Source organism: Phyllobates terribilis, unplaced genomic scaffold, assembly GCF_046119375.1.
Source record: "Phyllobates terribilis strain yellow unplaced genomic scaffold, ASM4611937v1 Scaffold_2__4_contigs__length_985480577, whole genome shotgun sequence".
Taxonomy (NCBI): Eukaryota; Metazoa; Chordata; class Amphibia; order Anura; family Dendrobatidae; genus Phyllobates; species Phyllobates terribilis.
The window spans coordinates 126,306,027-126,328,036 of record NW_027362762.1 but is presented as its reverse complement, the minus strand read 5'-3'; positions in this window follow the sequence as shown (position 1 = coordinate 126,328,036).

The window sequence follows — 22,010 nt, the reverse complement described above, 5'->3', positions numbered from 1 at the left end:
GTGTTTTTTTGCTTTCTTTTTTTTTTTTTGTACAGGGGACACTTTTTAAAATTTGGGACTGTTCTAGCAGATCTCTGTGTCATAAAATGACAAGTGAGGGGAGACTGAGAAGGCTTCAGGAGAGCACAGGCAGTATGTGCGCAGTGCACATGATACAACACTGTGCTGCTCAGCTTTTGTAACCCCTGTGGTTGCATCCAGTGCAAAGCACAGCAGTCAAGAAGAATTTGTCATCGGCTGCTGGTCTCTGCATAGGCAGTGACTTACATGACAAAGCTGTCTCCAAAATACTGAGAGCGTCTTCCGCTTGGTTGTTGCCTATGCAAAGTGCAACAATTGACAAAATCATCTTAAAAGGGATATCCAGGACTATATATTTCTTTTAGTACAGGTATATGAACTAACAGGCAGGTAGTTGCCAGCTACCTGCCTGTTGTGCCTGACACCAATCTCTGCTACACAGAGCAGTCACAGCCCACTCCTGCGGGCGATTCGGTGGCTTTTGCTGACATAACGCCATCAGAGCAGCGGCTTTTCTTCTGCTCTTCTGATGTCATGCTGACTGACATCTGGCTCCCCGCTGCCTAACTGTGAGGAGCCGGCTGACAATCAGAAAGACGTCGGCAGTCCCAATTGGGAAAATCAGCACCGAATCTACAACTGATCTGCTACATAAATTAATGTGATATTATTTTAAAATCAATAAAAAAATGCAAAAAAAAATTCTGGAGCAGATTTTAGCAGATTGCATCTGCTTTCCTGCTATTATATTTCACCGTTGATTTTTCACCTGCAAATTCAGACATGTGAACATGGCCCTACAGACACCTGATCTATTCTGTTCTAAGATTACAGGTGGCACTTGATGGACCTGTGTCTGTTTATAGTCTGACTTACGCTACATGGACAAAAGTATTGCTACAGGTGTATAAGATCCATCCCCTCACCATGCCGTCTGCCTTTACAAACATTTGTGCTACTATGGCTCGTTTTAAAGAGCTCCAAAAAACAGCCGCAACTGGACTTTGGAACAATGGAAACATGTTCTGTGCCATAACCCATAACACTTCTCTGTCTGGCATCTGATGGACACATCTGGGTTTAGCGAATGCCAGGAGAACGTTACCTGCCTGACTGCATTGTGCCAATTGTAAAGTTTAGTGGAGGAGGGATAATGCTATGGAGTTGTTCCGGTGAAGGGAAATCTTATAACTTCGGCACTTCGGCAAGACATTTTGCACAATTGTAGGTTCCAACTTTGTGGGAACACATTGGAGAAGGGTCTTTTCTGTTCCATCATGAGTGTTCCTCAGTGCACAAAGCAAGGCCCATAAATGCATGGTTGGGGGAGTTTGGGGAGGAAGAACTTGTCTGGTCCTCATGGAGCCCTGACCTCGCTTCGAACACCTTTTAGCAGAGGTGTATTTAGGGGTACAGCTCATGAAAGGGGCCAAACACATCTGAGTGGGGTCCTTAACATGTTTACAACTACAGTGGTGCACCCTAATCATACTGGATAAAGGGGAACCTCAGGAAATGACCATGCTGTTAGTGAAAAGAAAACAACTATACAAAGACCAAGACCGATATTACCGCCATATGATGCCTACATAGTGGTAGATACCAGTTCTGCAGAACATTCTGGCCCAGATCAACATACAGTCATAGCTGAAAGTGTTGGCACCCTTGAAATTGTTCCAGAAAATGAAGTATTTCTCCCAGAAAATTATTGCAATTAAACATGTTTTGTAAAACACGGTTTCCTTTGTGTATATTGGAACAACACAAAAAGACTGAGGAAAAAAGGCAAATTGGACATAATTTCACACAAAACAGGTTGGACAAAATTGTTGGCACCCTCAACTTAATATTTGGTTGCACATCCTTTGGAATAAAAACTGCAATCAGTTGCTTCCTATAACCATCCACAAGCTTCTTACACCTCACAACTGGAATTTTGGACCCCTCTTCTTTTACAAACTGCTCCAGGTCTCTCATATTTGAATGGTGCCTTTTCCCAACAGCAATTTTAAGATCTCTCCACAGGTGTTCAATGTTCAGTTTAGATCTGGACTCATTGCTGCCACTTCAGAACTCTCCAGCGCTTTGTTTCCGTCTATTTCTGGGTGCTTTTTGAAGTGTGTTGGGGGTGATTGGGTGAGGGGGTGGTTGAAGATTCCCACTCCACTCCCATCTAAAGCTGTTTTACTAGATATGATTACCTGTGTAAACATAAAAGATGTTATAAACCTGACAGGTGTTTAGCAGATATGTATTACATGTATAAACATAAGAGATGTTATTTGGGTTTTGGCCATTAGATGGCAGCGGTTTGCACAATTATACTACTGTCACCTGTGTGTCAGTTGGGACACAGGAAAATAACCGGTTTAAGCCGCCTTAAGCGACTGTTGAGAACTGAAGGATTTCTGCGGGTTGAAGGCGGCCATCTTTGAGCGCAGTTGTAAGAGACAGTGAATAGAGACAGATGTGAGAGGGTTCCTGTTAGAGACAGACTGTTCCTGTAATTCCTGTCAAACACTCTGACCGCACATGGACCGCACACAGAGGGCACGCGCACCCATTATAACCAGTGTGCAAGTACACATGTGCCATTTTCCACACGGACCAACTAGTGCATGTAAATGGCCGATTACTGTAACCAGACTAGTGCATGTAAATGGCCGATTACTGTACCAGACTAGTGCATGTAAATGGCCGATTACTGTACCAGACTAGTGCATGTAAATGGCCGATTTCCAGACAGGACTAGTGCATGTAAATGGCCGATTTCTGAATCCAGACTAGTGCATGTAAATGGCCGATTACTGTACCAGACTAGAGCACGTAAATGGCTGATTTCTGTACCAAACTAGGGCACGTAAATGGGCGATTTCCGGACCAGACTACTGCATGTAAATGGCCGATTTCTGGAACAGACTAGTGAATGTATGTAAATGGCAAGCAGCTCCTGCACTCGTGTAATATGTGGTTGAGCACACAGAACTTGGCAATTTGCAGCTACGACTGGCCTGAGTTCTCATATGGCCATCTGAACCCAGCCTAAGGATAAGTTCACTTGTCCTATTTTTGGTGGGTGCAGATTTCCTGCACGGTTGTTTATGCAGAAATTCCACAATGTTATACAGCACCAACTAAATAGATCAGATCTCAACGAATGTAATTTACACTTTACTGAAAATTTTTGTACAGAAATTTACATAAGATGTAAATTTTAAAATCATTCTTTGTGCAGAATTCGGCATATATTTCACACTTTGCAGTGGAAGGAGTGAAATCTATATGTCTGTTTTGTACATGTGCATGACACCTGTATGGCATCCATTTTTATACATCTGCAATTGCAAAAATGTACAAGACCAAATAGAGTCATCCTATGTTAATTGTAATGTATCTGTAAAAATCGGATACAATACAGGTAATTAGCATACTGTAGGATGACTATGAGGTGCATTATACTTTATGGATGACTATGAGGTGCATTATACTTTATGGATGACTATGGGGTGCATTATACTTTATGGATCACTATGGGGGTGCATTATACTTTATGGAGAACTTAGGGCTGTGCATTATATTATATGAAGGATATGGGCTGGTATTATACTATATGGAGGATTGTGGGAAATGCATTATACTACATGGATAACTATGGGCTGTGCAGTATATTATATGGAGGACTATGGGAAGCATTATACTATATGGAGGACTATGGGGGTTGCATTATACTTCTTCTATGAAGCCCCATGACTTCTAAGTTCACCCCTGGTAAGTATAATGGTTTATTTTGTTCTATACATTAAAGAACAGCAGCAGAACGGGGGACATATACAAGGATGGGGCCAGGATGAGGGACATTTAAACCAGGATGAAGGCCGCATGTATATATATATACATATTTTTTATTCAGGATTGGGGAGGGGGCCCGGTCCAAATCTTGCACAGGGGCCCATCACACTCTAGTTACGCCACTGCTCATATCTTCTCCTGTGATGTACTGTATATACCACAGGCCCATGTCTCCTCCTGTGTTGTACTGTATATACCACAGGCCCATGTCTCCTCTTGTGATGTGTTTACTGCAGGCCCATGTCTCCTCCTGTTTGATGTGTACACCACAGCCCCATGTTTTCTCCTGTGATCTGTGTACCACAGCTCCATGTCTCCTCCTGTGATGTGTATACCACAGCCCCATGTCTCCTGTGATGTGTATACCACAGCCCCATGTTTTCTCCTATGATGTGTATACCGCAGCCCCAGGTCTCCTCCTGGGATGTGTATACCACAGCCCCATGTCTCTTCCTGTGATCTGTGTACCACAGCCCCATGTCTCCTGTGATGTGTATACCACAGCCCCATGTCTCCTGTGATGTGTATACCACAGCCCCATGTCTCTTCCTGTGATGTGTATACCACAGCCCCATGTCTCCTCCTGTGATGTGTATACCGCAGCCCCATGTCTCTTCCTGTGATGTGTATACCGCAGCCCCATGTCTCATCCTGTGATCTGTATACCACAGCCCCATGTCTCTTCCTGTGATGTGTATACCACAGCCCCATGTCTCTTCCTGTGATGTGTATACCGCAGCCCCATGTCTCATCCTGTGATCTGTATACCGCAGCCCCATGTCTCTTCCTGTGATGTGTATACCGCAGCCCCATGTCTCTTCCTGTGATGTGTATACCGCAGCCCCATGTCTCATCCTGTGATCTGTATACCGCAGCCCCATGTCTCTTCCTGTGATGTGTACACCACAGCCCCATGTCTCTTCCTGTGATGTGTACACCACAGCCCCATGTCTCTTCCTGTGATGTGTATACCACAGCCCCATGTCTCTTCCTGTGATGTGTATACCACAGCCCCATGTCTCTTCCTGTGATGTGTATACCGCAGCCCCATGTCTCTTCCTGTGATGTGTATACCACAGCCCCATGTCTCTTCCTGTGATGTGTATACCACAGCCCCATGTCTCTTCCTGTGATGTGTATACCGCAGCCCCATGTCTCTTCCTGTGATGTGTATACCGCAGCCCCATGTCTCATCCTGTGATGTGTATACCGCAGCCCCATGTCTCTTCCTGTGATGTGTATACCACAGCCCCATGTCTCTTCCTGTGATGTGTATACCACAGCCCCATGTCTCTTCCTGTGATGTGTATACCACAGCCCCATGTCTCTTCCTGTGATGTGTATACCACAGCCCCATGTCTCTTCCTGTGATGTGTATACCACAGCCCCATGTTTTCTCCTGTGATGTGTATACCACAGCCCCATGTCTCTTCCTGTGATCTGTATACCACAGCCCCATGTCTCTTCCTGTGATGTGTATACCACAGCCCCATATTTTCTCCTGTGATGTGTATACCACAGCCCCATGTTTTCTCCTGTGATCTGTATACCACAGCCCCATGTTTTCTCCTGTGATGTGTATACCGCAGCCCCATGTCTCTTCCTGTGATCTGTATACCACAGCCCCATGTTTTCTCCTGTGATGTGTATACCACAGCCCCATGTCTCCTGTGATGTGTATACCACAGCCCCATGTCTCTTCCTGTGATCTGTATACCACAGCCCCATGTCTCCTGTGATGTGTATACCACAGCCCCATGTCTCTTCCTGTGATCTGTATACCACAGCCCCATGTCTCCTGTGATGTGTATACCACAGCCCCATGTCTCCTCCTGTGATGTGTATACCACAGCCCCATGTTTTCCGCTGTGATGTGTATACCACAGCCCCATGTCTCTTCCTGTGATCTGTATACCACAGCCCCATGTTTTCTCCTGTGATGTGTATACCGCAGCCCCATGTCTCTTCCTGTGATCTGTATACCACAGCCCCATGTCTCTTCCTGTGATGTGTATACCGCAGCCCCATGTCTCTTCCTGTGATCTGTATACCACAGCCCCATGTTTTCTCCTGTGATGTGTATACCACAGCCCCATGTCTCCTGTGATGTGTATACCACAGCCCCATGTCTCTTCCTGTGATCTGTATACCACAGCCCCATGTCTCCTGTGATGTGTATACCACAGCCCCATGTCTCTTCCTGTGATGTGTATACCACAGCCCCATGTCTCTTCCTGTGATGTGTATACCACAGCCCCATGTCTCTTCCTGTGATGTGTATACCACAGCCCCATGTTTTCTCCTGTGATGTGTATACCACAGCCCCATGTCTCTTCCTGTGATCTGTATACCACAGCCCCATGTCTCTTCCTGTGATGTGTATAACACAGCCCCATGTTTTCTCCTGTGATGTGTATACCACAGCCCCATGTTTTCTCCTCTGATGTGTATACCACAGCCCCATGTTTCCTCCTGTGATGTGTATACCACAGCCCCATGTTTTCTCCTGTGATGTGTATACCGCAGCCCCATGTCTCTTCCTGTGATCTGTATACCACAGCCCCATGTTTTCTCCTGTGATGTGTATACCACAGCCCCATGTCTCCTGTGATGTGTATACCACAGCCCCATGTCTCTTCCTGTGATCTGTATACCACAGCCCCATGTCTCCTGTGATGTGTATACCACAGCCCCATGTCTCTTCCTGTGATCTGTATACCACAGCCCCATGTCTCCTCCTGTGATGTGTATACCACAGCCCCATGTCTCCTCCTGTGATGTGTATATAACAGCCCCATGTTTTCTCCTGTGATGTGTATACCACAGCCCCATGTCTCCTGTGATGTGTATACCACAGCCCCATGTCTCTTCCTGTGATCTGTATACCACAGCCCCATGTCTCCTGTGATGTGTATACCACAGCCCCATGTCTCTTCCTGTGATCTGTATACCACAGCCCCATGTCTCCTGTGATGTGTATACCACAGCCCCATGTCTCCTCCTGTGATGTGTATACCACAGCCCCATGTTTTCTCCTGTGAAGTGTATACCACAGCCCCATGTCTCTTCCTGTGATCTGTATACCCCAGCCCCATGTTTTCTCCTGTGATGTGTATACCGCAGCCCCATGTCTCTTCCTGTGATCTGTATACCACAGCCCCATGTTTTCTCCTGTGATGTGTATACCACAGCCCCATGTCTCCTGTGATGTGTATACCACAGCCCCATATCTCTTCCTGTGATCTGTATACCACAGCCCCATGTCTCCTGCGATGTGTATACCGCAGCCCCATGTCTCTTCCTGTGATCTGTATACCACAGTCCCATGTCTCCTGTGATGTGTATACCACAGCCCCATGTCTCTTCCTGTGATGTGTATACCACAGCCCCATGTTTTCTCCTGTGATGTGTATACCGCAGCCCCATGTCTCTTCCTGTGATCTGTATACCACAGCCCCATGTTTTCTCCTGTGATGTGTATACCACAGCCCCATGTCTCCTGTGATGTGTATACCACAGCCCCATGTCTCTTCCTGTGATCTGTATACCACAGCCCCATGTCTCCTGTGATGTGTATACCACAGCCCCATGTCTCTTCCTGTGATCTGTATACCACAGCCCCATGTCTCCTCCTGTGATGTGTATACCACAGCCCCATGTCTCCTCCTGTGATCTGTATACCACAGCCCCATGTCTCCTCCTGTGATGTGTATACCACAGCCCCATGTCTCCTCCTGTGATGTGTATACCACAGCCCCATGTCTCCTCCTGTGATGTGTATACCACAGCCCCATGTCTCCTCCTGTGATGTGTATACCGCAGCCCCATGTTTTCTCCTGTGATGTGTATACCGCAGCCCCTCCAGTGATGTGTATACCGCAGCCCCATGTCTCATCCTGTGATGTGTATACCGCAGCCCCATGTTTTCTCCTGTGATGTGTATACCGCAGCCTCATGTCTCCTCCTGTGATGTGTGTACCGTAGCCCCATGTCTCCTCCATGAAAAACTCAGACATCACATTGATTATGTAATGCACACGCCCGGGCTGAGCGGCGTGTGCGTGTGATTCCACTGGACCGTGCCGGAGAGTGAATGCCTGGAGGGGCGTAACTAGGTATTCACCCGATCCGACCAGGGTCGCACGACGGCATATGACGCCAGTGCACCAAGGAGGAACCGAGCAGAGGGACCAGGTGCTACTCCAGGACAGACCCCGGACACGGCTGTTGACCCACACAGGGGAATACAGGAACAGACAGGTTAGGCTGGCACACAGACTGGTGGGTATAGGCAGGCACGACTGGTATGCAGGCAGGCGGGTATGTGTAGCGCCCCGAGGGCTCGGCCGCTACAGGGGTATTGCACCTCAGACAAGAGGTGTGATATTCCACTCCCGGGTAAGGATGGAGAATGGACCAGGGCTCAGTTAGCTGCATGCAGCACACACACCCCATTTCCGAGGGACAGCTCAACGGTGCTCCCACTAGACATAAGTGCAGGCACGACCGACCATGTCCCTGCTGGAGTAGGGAGGGAGGGGTGGAACACCCAGTGCTGTAGGGGCAGATAGGGGGCGGTTCCTGAGTGTAGGAAGGAGCCCATTGGTTGCTGGTCACCTGGGCTCATGGCTAGAAGGAGGTATAAAAGGTGGGCACCATCTTAGATCTAGGTTCGTTCAGTTCTGTGGAGAGGAGAAGACAGGGAGCAGCAGCTCAGGCTGAGTGCTGCTCCAGAGGCAGGCCTAGGGAAGAGGCCGGGGCCTGAGAGGAGAAGGAAAAGTGGGCCTAGAGAAGAGGCCGAGGAGGAGGTGAAGGGGAGCTGAGATTCTAGCTCATCTCAGCTCCAAGAGAAAGGAACAGAAACAGAAAGGAACTGCAAAGAAGGAGAGACAGCGAAACAGAAGGGCTCAGGAACAAGAAGGTGGAAGGGACCCTAAGAACCCACGAGAATCCAGGGTGCAGGGTCAGACAGATTAAGGGTACCGGATCCCAAGTTGGTGGAGGAGAAACAACCCTCTGCCAAAGACCGGTCGTCGTGATCATATATTGGTGCGACACCTCATCAAACCTGCTAGGAAGGCACCATATAGGACAGCGGAGGACGGGGCCCACGTTTAACCGCACAAGTCCGCGGCAGCTGGACAAAAGTGGGTCACTGGTGAGGCAGGCCAGAGAAAGGATAAAAGGGGGTCCTGTGCCATGCTCCTGAACTGCCTGGGAGTTGACCGAGCCCCTCACCTGGTGGACACAGCACGGCTCGGGCAGTCATCGCCAGCTGAAGTGACTTGGATATTAACCGTGAGTAAAGACGCTGGACTGCAGTACGTTGTCTGTGTGCTCATTCGCGCCTCCAGCACTATTAGCACCAGGACTCTCACTACCATCACTCCCAGCATCCACTACACTGCCCTGGGGCTGCACTCTTCCCGTGGGGAGTCACATCACCTCAGCTGCACCCATCATCAGCCCCAGCGGACTGCCTTGCAGCGGCGGTTCCTAATAACCGCAATCCACGGGTGGCGTAGTCGGACATTATCTAAAGCACGTAGCAGACTACCATTGGCCTGACCACCCTGAGCCGCGGGACCGGCCGCCACCACTACTACCCCCAACGTCTCCCTTTCGCCCGGTTCCGCGTGCCCCACGGCCCAGGGGGCGAGTCATATGCAGGCAGGGGGGTACAGGCAAGCACGGCTAGAGTGCAGACAGGGAGGCACTAGCAGGTAGGAACACAGGCGGGATAGGACCCAGTACACACTGGGACTCAGGAACAGAACCACAGATGTGGCGGACAAACACTGCAGAGTAAGGCTGCCCAGAGTGGTGAGCGAGAGCAGGGCAAGACGAGACTGCCTAGAGCTGTGAGCGAGAGTAGAGCAGGACGAGGCCGCCTGGAGCGGTGAGCGAGAGTAGAGCAGGACGAGGCCGCCTGGAGCGATGAGCAAGAGTAGAGCAGGACGAGGCCGCCTGGAGCAGTGAGCAAGAGTAGTCAGAGCTGAGCGAGACTGCCGGAGCAGTGAGCAAAGGGTCAGAGCAGAGCGAGACTGCCGGAGCAGTGAGCAAAGGGTCAGAGCGGAGCGAGACTGCCGGAGCAGTGAGCAAAGGGTCAGAGCGGAGCGAGACTGCTGGAGCAGTGAGCAAAGGGTCTGAGAGGAGCAAGACTGCCGAAGCAGTGAGCAAAGGGTCAGAGCGGAGCAAGACTGCCGGAGCAGTGAGCAAAGGGTCAGAGCAGAGCGAGACTGCCGGAGCAGTGAGCAAAGGGTCAGAGCGGAGCGAGACTGCCGGAGAAGTGAGCAAAGGGTCAGAGCGGAGCAAGACTGCCGGAGCAGTGAGCAAAGGGTCAGAGCGGAGCAAGACTGCCGGAGCAGTGAGCAAAGGGTCAGAGCAGAGCAAGACTGCCGGAGCAGTGAGCAAAGGGTCAGAGCGGAGCAAGACTGCGGGAGCAGTGAGCAAAGGGTCAGAGCAGGCCAGAACCGCCGGAGCGGTGAGCAAAGGCAGAGCAGGCTAGAACCGCCGGAGCGGTGAGCAAGGCAGAGCAAGGGGGACAGGGCTCTGTACACACGGAACAGGCAGGAAGGGAAAGGCAGAACCAGATACCCACAGGGTACTTACAGTGAAGTAGCGAGTGGACCACTAACTCACAAACGGAAGTACAGTGACAACGAGCAGGAGTTAGGTACGAGTTCAGACTCTGTAGAAAAAGGAAAGGTACGGACATAGAGAAAGACAGGAAACAGGCTAGAAGAGTATACAGACAAGAACAGACACAGTAGCAAGATACAGGAGCGGGTCTAGGTATGCAGCCCCTAGAAGGCGGGAGGAACAGGCTAGGAGCGTGTTCAGACAGGACAGACAAGATACAGGAGCGGGTCTAGGTATGCGGCCCCTAGAAGGCGGAACGAACAGGCAAGGAGCGTGTTCAGACAGGCCTGGAAATACAGCCTCCAGGAAGGGCAGGCAACAAACACAGAAGGGGACCTGGCATATTCAGAGTGAAAGAGCACACTGAATGAAACACAATGCTCAGGCATGGGTTAATTGGAGCAGCTGGTTTAAATACCAGGTGACAGACAGCAATAGGCTGAGGACGCACAAGGGGTGTGCCCGCAGCAGGTACAAGAAACAGGAAGTGATCGGGCGCCGCCCTTAAGCAGCAGAAACAGAGGCAAGCAGACAGCATGGAGGGAAACCAGACTGGCAGACTGGACTGGAGATCAACTGCGCGCTCTTGCACAGTGGGAGATGGACGCCGCCAGGTATGTTACAGATTGCATCCCAGTTACACTGTAGTGCTGTCTGTTTTTTTCTGACTGCTAGTGACGCGCCCCCTGGGCCGTGTGTACACGTGTGTGGGATACCCGGAGCCGGGTCTCTGGGGGTTGTAGTCTCCGTGGCGGCGACCCGGTCTCGTGGCTCAGGGTGGTCAAACAAGTGGCAGTCTTTATAGGGTTTTAAGTCAATTGTCTGACTACACCACCCGTGGATTGCGGTCAGGGTGTACCGCCGCTGCGAGGCAGTCCGCTGAGGCTGGTGTGGTGTGCGCAGCAAAAAATGGGATAACTCCCCACGGGAAGAGTATGGCCTCAAGGCAGGGAATGTGGATGATGGGAGTGATGGTGCACGGGCGTCCCAGTACTAGTAGTGCTGTATGCGGTGAGAAAGCAGGAACGACTCAGAGTCTTTGCAGTGCAGTTCAGGGTCTTTACTGATGATATTAAGGCAGACCCTCCCGGGAGTACTGGCTAGCATAAGGGGCCTGGTCAGTCTGCGAGCAAACAGGAGTTCCCCTGGCCAGATGGAGTTGTAGGCCTCCCCGTCTATCTGCACTCTTCCTGGCTACCTTGCTGTAAGCGAGTGGAAGTAGCCCACGTCCCTGAGTATACCGTGTGGTGCTCACCCGTATGGCTGATGACTTGGGGCCTTCTGATAGCCTCCGCTCCTCGATGGTGGTGCTGGTCCCTTCCTTGTGCCTGAGCCTCCGGGCTTCTATGGCCAGAGGACCTGGAATCCCCTGCCGGCTGGGTTCTGCTGCTGGGTGAATATACGTCCCCACAGCCTCGGACTCCAGTGTCCGGTACTTGGATTCTTCTGCCAGGGCGAGCTCTGCTCAGCTCCAGCCCCTGGTCTTCAGCTCCTGCTCCTACAGAGCTCCTAGCTGTAACTCTCCCTGTGTCTGGAACTGTCTCCAGGCTCTGTCTCCCAGGCTCTGTCTCCCAGACTCTGACTCCCAGACTCTGACTCCCAGACTCTGACTGACTAATCCCGCCCCAGACCCAGTTTATAAGGGCAGATTCCTCCCCTCCCAGGTCTGGGCAGGAAGTGTTGCATGCTTAAGGGCTCCTGACCAGAGAAACCTCCCACTTGATCTCAGACGTAATATTTCTATTACTGTGGTAACCAGACCCCTGGGGTGCCACATTCCCCCCTAGTAAATTTTAGTACTCCGGTACTAAACACATTTTTAAGAAAACACAAATACAGGGTATAAACAATAATACAATAACATATATACAAGAAGCTTTAGTCTTTAGAGGTCACGGCGTGTCCGTAACCGGGTGTCCATATCACCCAACAAGGTGAAGTCTTGGCACAGAGTAGGGGACCTGTCCAAAGCAAACCCCAAGCGTTGGCCCTGGGCGTGGCTGCAAGGCTGAGACCAGCTACTTTGGGCCACAAGGAGGCCACACCAGATAGGTTTTCTCTTCTGCGGCCATCTTCGCAAGAGGCACCAAGGTGCAACTATCTACAATGTAGTTCCGGTTACTCAGCGTTCATAACCTGTCAGTCCAAATAAACCTGAAGGGTAACTAGAGAAACATAATTAGTAACCAGGTAACAAAAACATAAACCTTTTTCAACATTGGCAATTTACAAGCAAATTCACATTACATTTTAGATTCTCCAGCGAGCGGGCATTTGTCCTCTAGTGCTCCTGGTGGACCTACGTAACCCACTATCTGGTTCTGCACTACAGGGTGTATAAGGTGTTGCGGGTAGGCCTGGCAGCTTTCTGCGTACTCTTTGGCTTACTAGGGGCACGGCAGGCTCACTACTAGCAGAGGGTTGATTCTCCTGGGCTGCTGGTATGGATTCTTCTGCCTCCTGGGCCGGCTGCTATTCTGACACTACCTGTTCTTCTGTAGGCCCTTGAGGGGCTGGCTGGAGAAAGGTGAGGACGGGTATCACAACTGCGTTGTTGATTTGAGTCCAGGACAGGGGAAAGTCTCCGAGTACGGTACTGATCATTTCTTCCCTTTCCTCTGCGGGTTGAGGGTTCTCTTGATCTTTGTCAGGGCTTTGCAGCTGCTCGGGACACTTTTTCAGGTGGTCTCTGGAAACAATGGCTGTGGTCTCTCCTCCATCCTTACTGATTATACAGACTTTTGGATTATCATGACTTGAAGGCAGTACGGTGTATGGGTCCTTCTACCACTGGTCGTCCAACTTGTGGAGCCGCCTTTTTCTCTTCAAGACCTGCTCTCCAGGTACCAGGGGAACAGGGGGAGCATGCTGGTTATAAGTCTTCTCTTGCCTTTCTCTTGCTTGAGACAGACTCCGCTCGACGCTCTCCTGTACTTTCCGATACTGCTGCGGCCGTTCTGTATCCCAGTCTGCCTCTGGCGAGGTGTCCTCAGGTTTCAGGACTCCCATATCCAGGTCAATAGGCAGCTTACCAGGTCTTGCTCTCATTAGGTAAGCCGGGGTATAGTTGGTGGAACCTACAGGGATGTGATTATATAAGTCCACCAGATCAGGCAGTTTTTCGGGCCAGAGACTGCGTTCTTCCAGGGGCAACATTTTTAGCAAGTCTATCACCACCTGGTTCATTTTCTCACATAGTCCGTTGGTCTGAGGGTGATAGGGCGTTGTTCTTATCTTCCTGCAGCCATACTGTCACACTGTCACAGAATACTGGAGGTAGGGGGCCTAAGCTGACCCTAAGCTGGGGCCCTGACTAATCCCTCATCCTGGAGGTACTGTTAAAGGTACAGAGGTCCAGGCCGCCAGCGTAACCCCTACCTTCTGAGGATCCCTGCACCTAAGTAATCTAGTCCTGAGAAGGACCCCGATCACAACAATAGGGAACCAGAAATAATATGCCCACACACAGTATTTAGACGAACGAGACAGTACAAGGGAAAAACCAAAACCACCTTGCATACAACTTCTAAACAACTACAACAGAGGGAACACCAACGGGAAAGGAGATAAATGATAAAGCGAGGAAAGGGAAAACACACTTCCAAATACACTTATCTCAGCAACTCCAAACACCACGATCCGCTCTGTAAGTCAGAATGAAAAGCTTTCACCGACACCTCCCAAACAGACCTGCAGGAATATAAAGGAGTCTCACTAAAGAAGCATTGATTGCAGCTGGGCGAGGCTGGACCTCAGCTAGCCCAGAGAGAGAGAGAATTAACTCCTACACTGCCGAGAAAACACAAAGCACCAACAAGTCAGCTGCGAGAAGTCAGGCTGTGTGCTCGTGACGATCTTCGTGGCAACACACCCGTGACAGTACCCCCCCTTCTACGAGGGGCCTCTGGACCCTCAGGGCCAGGTTTATCCGGGTGAGTCGTGTGGAAGGCCCGAACTAATCGGTCTGCGTTAATATCCGACGCAGGAACCCACATCCTCTCCTCAGGACCATACCCCTTCCAATGAACCAAGTACTGAAGGGACCGGCGATTAAAGCGTGAATCAATGACCCTCGATACCTGGAACTCCAAGTTACCATTGACAACCACAGGAGGGGGAGGTAAAGGTGACGGTACCACCGGCGCCACATACCTCTTAAGCAATGATCTGTGAAACACGTTGTGAATTTTAAACGTAGGGGGGAGGTCAAGACGGAATGCCACCGGATTAATAACAGAACTGATTCTGTACGGCCCGATGAACCTGGGACCCAGTTTCCAGGAGGGAACCTTAAGTTTAATATTCCTGGTAGACAACCATACCTGATCGTTCACACTTAGGTCCGGACCAGACACTCTCCTCCTATCAGCCATACGTTTGTATCGGTTCCCCATAGTATTCAGATTCTTCAGCACCCCTCTCCATACTGAAGCGAGAGATGAGGAAAATCGTTCCTCCTCCGGAACCCCCGAAGAGCCCCCCCTACTGAAAGTACAAAACTGGGGGTGAAAACCATATGCCCCAAAAAACGGGGACTTACCAGTGGACTCGCTCCGCCTATTATTGAGAGCAAACTCTGCAAGAGGTAGGAAAGAAGCCCAGTCCTCCTGGTTCTCTGACACAAAACACCGAAGATATGTCTCCAAGCTCTGGTTCATACGTTCCGTCTGACCATTGGTCTGAGGATGAAAAGCCGACGAGAATGACAAATGCATCCCCCGCCGTGCACAAAACGCCTTCCAGAACTTGGACACAAACTGAGACCCCCGATCAGACACCACCTCGGAGGGTACCCCGTGAAGCCTCACAATCTCCCCAATGAACACCTGCGCAAGAGTTTTAGCATTAGGGAGAGCCGGAAGAGCGATAAAATGTGCCATCTTGCTGAATCTGTCCACTACAACGAGTATGACCGTTTTACCCGAAGACGGAGGGAGGTCAGTAATAAAGTCCATAGACAGATGAGTCCAAGGACGCTCCGGGATCTTCAAAGGTAAGAGGGCCCCAGACGGACGGGTATGTGAGGTCTTAGAGCGCGCACAAACCCCACAGGACGCGACAAAAGTTACCACCTCTTTATGCAAGTTAGGCCACCAAAACCGACGCGAGAGGAGATCCACAGTTGCTTTACTCCCCGGGTGTCCTGCAAAAACTGAGTTATGGTGTGCCTCGATCACCTTTTGTCGCAACTGATCTGGAACGAACAGTCTCCCCGGAGGTCCAACAGGGGCGTCTCCCTGAGCCTCCAATATCTCCTCCTCCAGCTCAGAGCATACTGCCGAAACCACCACCCCCTCCTGAAGAATAGGAATCGGTTCGTCCGTATTCCCGGCTCCAGGGAAACTACGAGATAAGGCATCCGCCTTTACATTTTTAGACCCAGGACGATATGTAACGACGAAATTAAACCTGGTAAAAAACAATGACCACCTAGCTTGTCTGGGATTCAGACGTTTAGCGGACTCCAGATATAGCAGGTTCTTGTGATCGGTGATGACGGTGACCGGATGAACTGCCCCCTCCAAAAAATGGCGCCACTCCTCAAAAGCTAACTTAATGGCCAAGAGTTCCCTATTGCCGACATCGTAATTCCTCTCAGCGGACGACAATTTTTTAGAGAAAAAGGCGCACGGATGCCACTTACCAGGGGACGAACCCTGTGACAATACTGCTCCCACCCCTACCTCGGAAGCGTCTACCTCTACAAAGAATGGCTGAGACGCATCAGGTTGAATGAGTATGGGTGCCGAGGCAAAACATTTTTTCAAGGAGGAGAATGCTTGACAAGCCTTGTCAGACCACCTAGAAAAATCCGTCCCCTTTTTAGTCATGTCTGTGAGAGGCTTAACCATGGACGAGAAATTACGAATGAACTTCCGGTAATAGTTAGCAAACCCCAGGAAACGTTGTAGTGCCTTAAGATTCTCCGGCCGATCCCACTCAAGAACTGCCCGCACTTTCCCAGGGTCCATACGAAAACCGGACGCTGAAACCAGGAAGCCTAAAAACTGGAGTTCCTGTACGGCGAACACACACTTTTCCCATTTGGCATACAGTTTATTATCCCGCAAGATCTGTAACACCTGTCTAACGTGCTACTGATGAGACACCAGATCCGGCGAGTAAATTAAGATATCATCCAGATATATGACAACAAACTGTCCCACCAGGTGGCGAAAAATATCATTAACAAAGTGTTGAAACACCGCCGGGGCATTAGTCAGACCGAATGGCATGACAAGGTTCTCATAATGCCCCTCCGGAGTGTTAAAAGCCGTCTTCCACTCATCCCCCTCCTTCATCCTAATCAGATTGTACGCCCCCCTGAGATCCAACTTAGAGAACCATTTGGCGCCCACGATCTGATTAAAGAGATCGGGAATAAGTGGGAGCGGATACGGATCTCGGACCGTAATCCGATTAAGTTCACGGAAATCCAGGCAAGGGCGTAGGCCTCCATCTTTCTTCTTAACAAAGAAGAACCCCGCGGCCACCGGAGAAGATGAAGGTCTAATATGCCCCTTAGCCAGACTTTCAGAAATATAATCCTTCATGGCCTGCCTCTCAGGACCAGAAAGGTTATACAACCTAGCTTTAGGTAACTTGGCCTCAGGGAGCAGTTTTACAGAACAGTCATACACGCGATGAGGAGGTAGTTCCTGACACCCATTCTCCGAGAATACATCCTCAAAGTCCGCCAGAAATGGAGGTAAGACCCAAGGAGTAACCGCACCGATGACCGTGTTCATGCAGTTTTTATTACAGAATTTACTCCATTGGCTTATCTCTCTGGTTTGCCAATTAATAACCGGGTTATGCTTAGCTAACCAAGGAAGGCCCAACACTATAGGAGTGGGAAGACCCTCCAACACGTAGCAAGACAACAGTTCTTTATGTATTGCCCCCACTTGAAGTTTTACGCCATGCACAGCTTGCAAAAAACTTCCCTGACCGAGAGGTCTGGCATCGATTGTGAATATGGGGATGGGTTTAGCCAACTCACTCAATCGCATACCTTGAACCCGGGCAAACCGAGCATCAACCAGATTAGCCCCGGCCCCACTATCCAGAAGAACAGATATCCTCTCAGTTCTCGTACCCACCACCACCTCCGCCGGTACGAGAAACTGAGACGAACCTAGGGACGAAATACCTACTCCCAGATTGCCGTCCACAACACAACCTGGGATCAACAGTTTTTTCGACGACTCTTTACTCTGCAAGGGACGGGATGGACACCCCCCAATAAAATGTCCTTTTTTCCCACAGAGAAAACACCTTCCTGTCTTATGGCGCACCACCGGTCCCCTTCCCCGAAATGATGTCCCTCCTAATTGCATAGGCTCCTCCGGACTGACCAGGGGAACCACCATATGAGGGGACCTTGTAGGAGGTGGAGACATTACAGGGGGTAGAGTTATCCCGCACCTCTCCCGAAGCCGTCTGTCAACGCGAATAGCAAGGGCCATAGCGGCTTCCAGTGACGCGGGAGAGTCATACTGTGCCAACACATCCTGTAATTTGTCGGATAAACCATGACAAAACTGGCTCCTAAGAGCCGGGTCATTCCACTGGGTGTCCGTGGCCCACCTACGGAACTCCGAACAGAATTCCTCCGCCGGACGATCTCCCTGCTGAATCCTACGTAACTTAGACTCAGCAAGGGAGATCCGATCTGGGTCATCATATACGAGTCCCAGAGCAGCGAAAAACCTATCCACTGACTGGAGAACCGGGGAGCTTGGGGGAAGAGAGAACGCCCAAGATTGTGGGTCCCCTTGTAGGAGCGAGATGACAATTCCCACCCTTTGTTCTTCACTGCCCGATGACCGAGGCCGCAGCCGAAAGTACAATTTGCATGCCTCCCGGAAAACAAAAAACTTGTCCCGCCCCCCAGTGAACCTGTCAGGGAGAGGTACTTTAGGTTCTGGTCCGGCTTGCTCCAGAGGATGCAAAACCTTGGACCTAACGTCCGCCAGCCCCATGGACAAACTCTGCAACTGCCGAGCTAGACCGGCTACTGGATCCATGGTAGCTGGAGAAAAACTAAGATGGTCGGTGAAAATGTCACACTGTCACAGAATACTGGAGGTAGGGGGCCTAAGCTGACCCTAAGCTGGGGCCCTGACTAATCCCTCATCCTGGAGGTACTGTTAAAGGTACAGAGGTCCAGGCCGCCAGCGTAACCCCTACCTTCTGAGGATCCCTGCACCTAAGTAATCTAGTCCTGAGAAGGACCCCGATCACAACAATAGGGAACCAGAAATAATATGCCCACACACAGTATTTAGACGAACGAGACAGTACAAGGGAAAAACCAAAACCACCTTGCATACAACTTCTAAACAACTACAACAGAGGGAACACCAACGGGAAAGGAGATAAATGATAAAGCGAGGAAAGGGAAAACACACTTCCAAATACACTTATCTCAGCAACTCCAAACACCACGATCCGCTCTGTAAGTCAGAATGAAAAGCTTTCACCGACACCTCCCAAACAGACCTGCAGGAATATAAAGGAGTCTCACTAAAGAAGCATTGATTGCAGCTGGGCGAGGCTGGACCTCAGCTAGCCCAGAGAGAGAGAGAATTAACTCCTACACTGCCGAGAAAACACAAAGCACCAACAAGTCAGCTGCGAGAAGTCAGGCTGTGTGCTCGTGACGATCTTCGTGGCAACACACCCGTGACACATACAGATTGCAGAACTCTTGGAAGACCTCCGCTTCGAAGGCTGGTACTTGGTCCGTCAGCACTTGCTCCGGATACCCGTGTGGACGGCAGAAGTGCTGCTGGAAGGCTCTAGCTGCGGTTTGAGCTGTTAAGTCCTTGACAGGGACCACCACCAGGAACCGGGAGTAGTGATCTACGATGGTGAGGGCGTAGACGTACCCAGATTTGCTTGGAGCCAGTTTCACATGGTCCAGGGCTACCAGTTCCAGTGGCTGTCTGGTGATGATGGGCTGCAGGGGAGTCTTCTGGCTGGTGCGGTCCTTCCTTCTTAGGTTGCACGGGCCACAGTCTCTACACCACCTCTCGATGGCTCCTCTCATGCCTACCCAGTAGAACCGTCCACGCAACAGGAACTCCAGCTTCTTCCATCCGAAGTGTCCTGCTCCGTCATGGTATGCCTCCAGAACCATAGCCGCGTCTCATCTTGGGACCACTACCTGCCAGGTCAGCTCATGCGTTCTAGAGTTGACCATTCTCCGGCACAGCTTCTCCTTGTAAAGAAACAGTCTACTTTTCTCCTTCCACAGTTGCTTGGTCTCCTCCGGAGCGTCTGGGTCAAGACGGGCATCAGCCTGTGTCAGCATTTCCTTCACCAGACGGACTGCGGGATCACTGTCTTGTGTCTCCGCCCAGCTGTAGTGGGGTAAGGGATTGAACGTGGCAGAGCGTCTGTCCCTTACACGGTGGGAATACAGGGTAATCCCATGATGGTGGAACGCAGGGAGTTCGACTTCTTCCAGTTCTTCTGGATCTTCCCCTACGTCCGGTAAGTTTGGCATTCTGGACAGGGCATCCGCGTTGGCATTTGAGCGTCCCGCCCGGTATTTGATGGTGAATTCATAGTTGGACAGGCGGGCCATCCATCTCTGCTCCAGGGCACCAAGTCTTGCAGTGTCCAGGTGTGTCAACGAGTTGTTATCCGTGTACACAGTGAACATGGAAGAGGCAAGGTAATGCTTGAAACGTCCGGTCACTGCCAACACCACTGCCAGGAACTCTAGCTTGAATGAGCTATAATTCTCACGGTTCCTCTCCGTGGGCCGTAGTTTTCGGCTGGCGTAAGCGATTACCCGTTCTTTCCCCTGCTGGATCTGGAACAGTACGGCTCCTAGCCCGATGTTGTTCGCGTCCGTGTGGAGGATAATGGGCTGGCTGTAGTCAGGGTACGCCAGGATTTCATCCCCCGTGAGGGCCATCTTCAGCTGGCGGAAGGACTCCTCTTCCAGCTTTTCCCACCTGAAGGGCGGCTTCTGGTTTTTGGCCTTCCTGGATTGACCTATCAGGAGGTCCTGCATAGGAGCTGCCATTTTGGTGAAACCGGGAATGAATCTTTGGTAGTAGCCTACCAACCCGAGAAACTGCCGCACTTCCTTTATGCTGGAGGGTCTTGGCCAGTCTTTAATCACGGTGATCTTATCGGGGTCGGGAGCCACTCCGTCAGCACTCACCACGTGTCCCAGGTACTGCACCTTTGGTTTCAGCAGGTGACACTTGGATGGTTTCACCTTTAGGCCGTAGCTTGCCAGGGCATCAAACACTTCTGCCAGGTGTTTCAAATGGTCCTCGTAGGTTTTGGAATAAACAATGACATCGTCCAGGTATAACAGGACCGTCTCGAAATTCCGGTGTCCCAGACAGCATTCCATCAACCACTGGAAGGTTCCTGGGGCGTTGCAGAGCCCGAACGGCATACAGTTGAATTCGCAGAGACCCATCGGGGTGGTGAATGCAGTCTTCTCCTTGTCCACCTCTGCTACAGGAACCTGCCAGTACCCGCTAGTAAGATCCAAAGTGGAGAAGAAGTTAGCAGATTTTAATGCAGCTAAAGATTCTTCTATTCTAGGTAACGGGTACGCATCTTTGTGTGTGATACGGTTGACCTTTCTGTAGTCTACACACATTCTCATTGTGTTGTCCTTCTTTTTCACCAGAACTAGTGGAGCTGCCCAGGGGCTACAGCTGTCCCTGATTACCCCAGCCTCCTTCATGTCCCGCAACATCCCCTTTGCATGCTGATAGTGTGCAGGGGGTACAGGTCGGTATCTTTCCTTTATGGGTGGATGGTCTCCTGTGGGGATGTGATGTTCTACCCCCTTTACTCGCCCGAAGTCTAGCGAGTGTTTACTAAAGACTCTTTCGTACTCCTGAACCACCCGGTAGACTCCCTGTTTTTGGTGTGAGGGAGTGGAGTCAGTACCCAAATGCAGTTGCTGACACCAGTCCTCCATTTGTTTCTTAGAGCCATTACCTTCCTCTTGTTGAGATGGAGGCAAGGGTTCTACGGCCTTTACAGAATTTTGGTTTATGGTGAACAATTTGGCTAGCGTGGCATACCGGGGCAGGTATACTTCTCTCTCCCCGATATTTATGATGTGGACGGGCACCCTCCCATGGCGTACATCGACCACCCCCCGTGCTGTCAAAATGGTGGGCCTACTGTCTGAGTAGACGGGTTCTACCATTGCTTGGTAGTCTCTACCTCTTAGACCAATAGCTGCCCGGCACCATTATCATCATCTCACTTTTCGGGGGCATGGCAATAGGGAACGGGTCACATATTCTCACGCTACCAATCTCACCACCAGATAATTCCACCTGTTGCTGTTTCATCAGTGCCCGGATCTCTTTTTGGAGGACACGCTGCTGGCTGGAACTGGCGTTCTTGGCAACCTGCTGTAAAATGAGAATCACCTCTGCAAGACAATTTTCAATCACGTTAGTTCCCAAGGTTATTCTAGGGTGACTCTCATGACGGTCAATGTC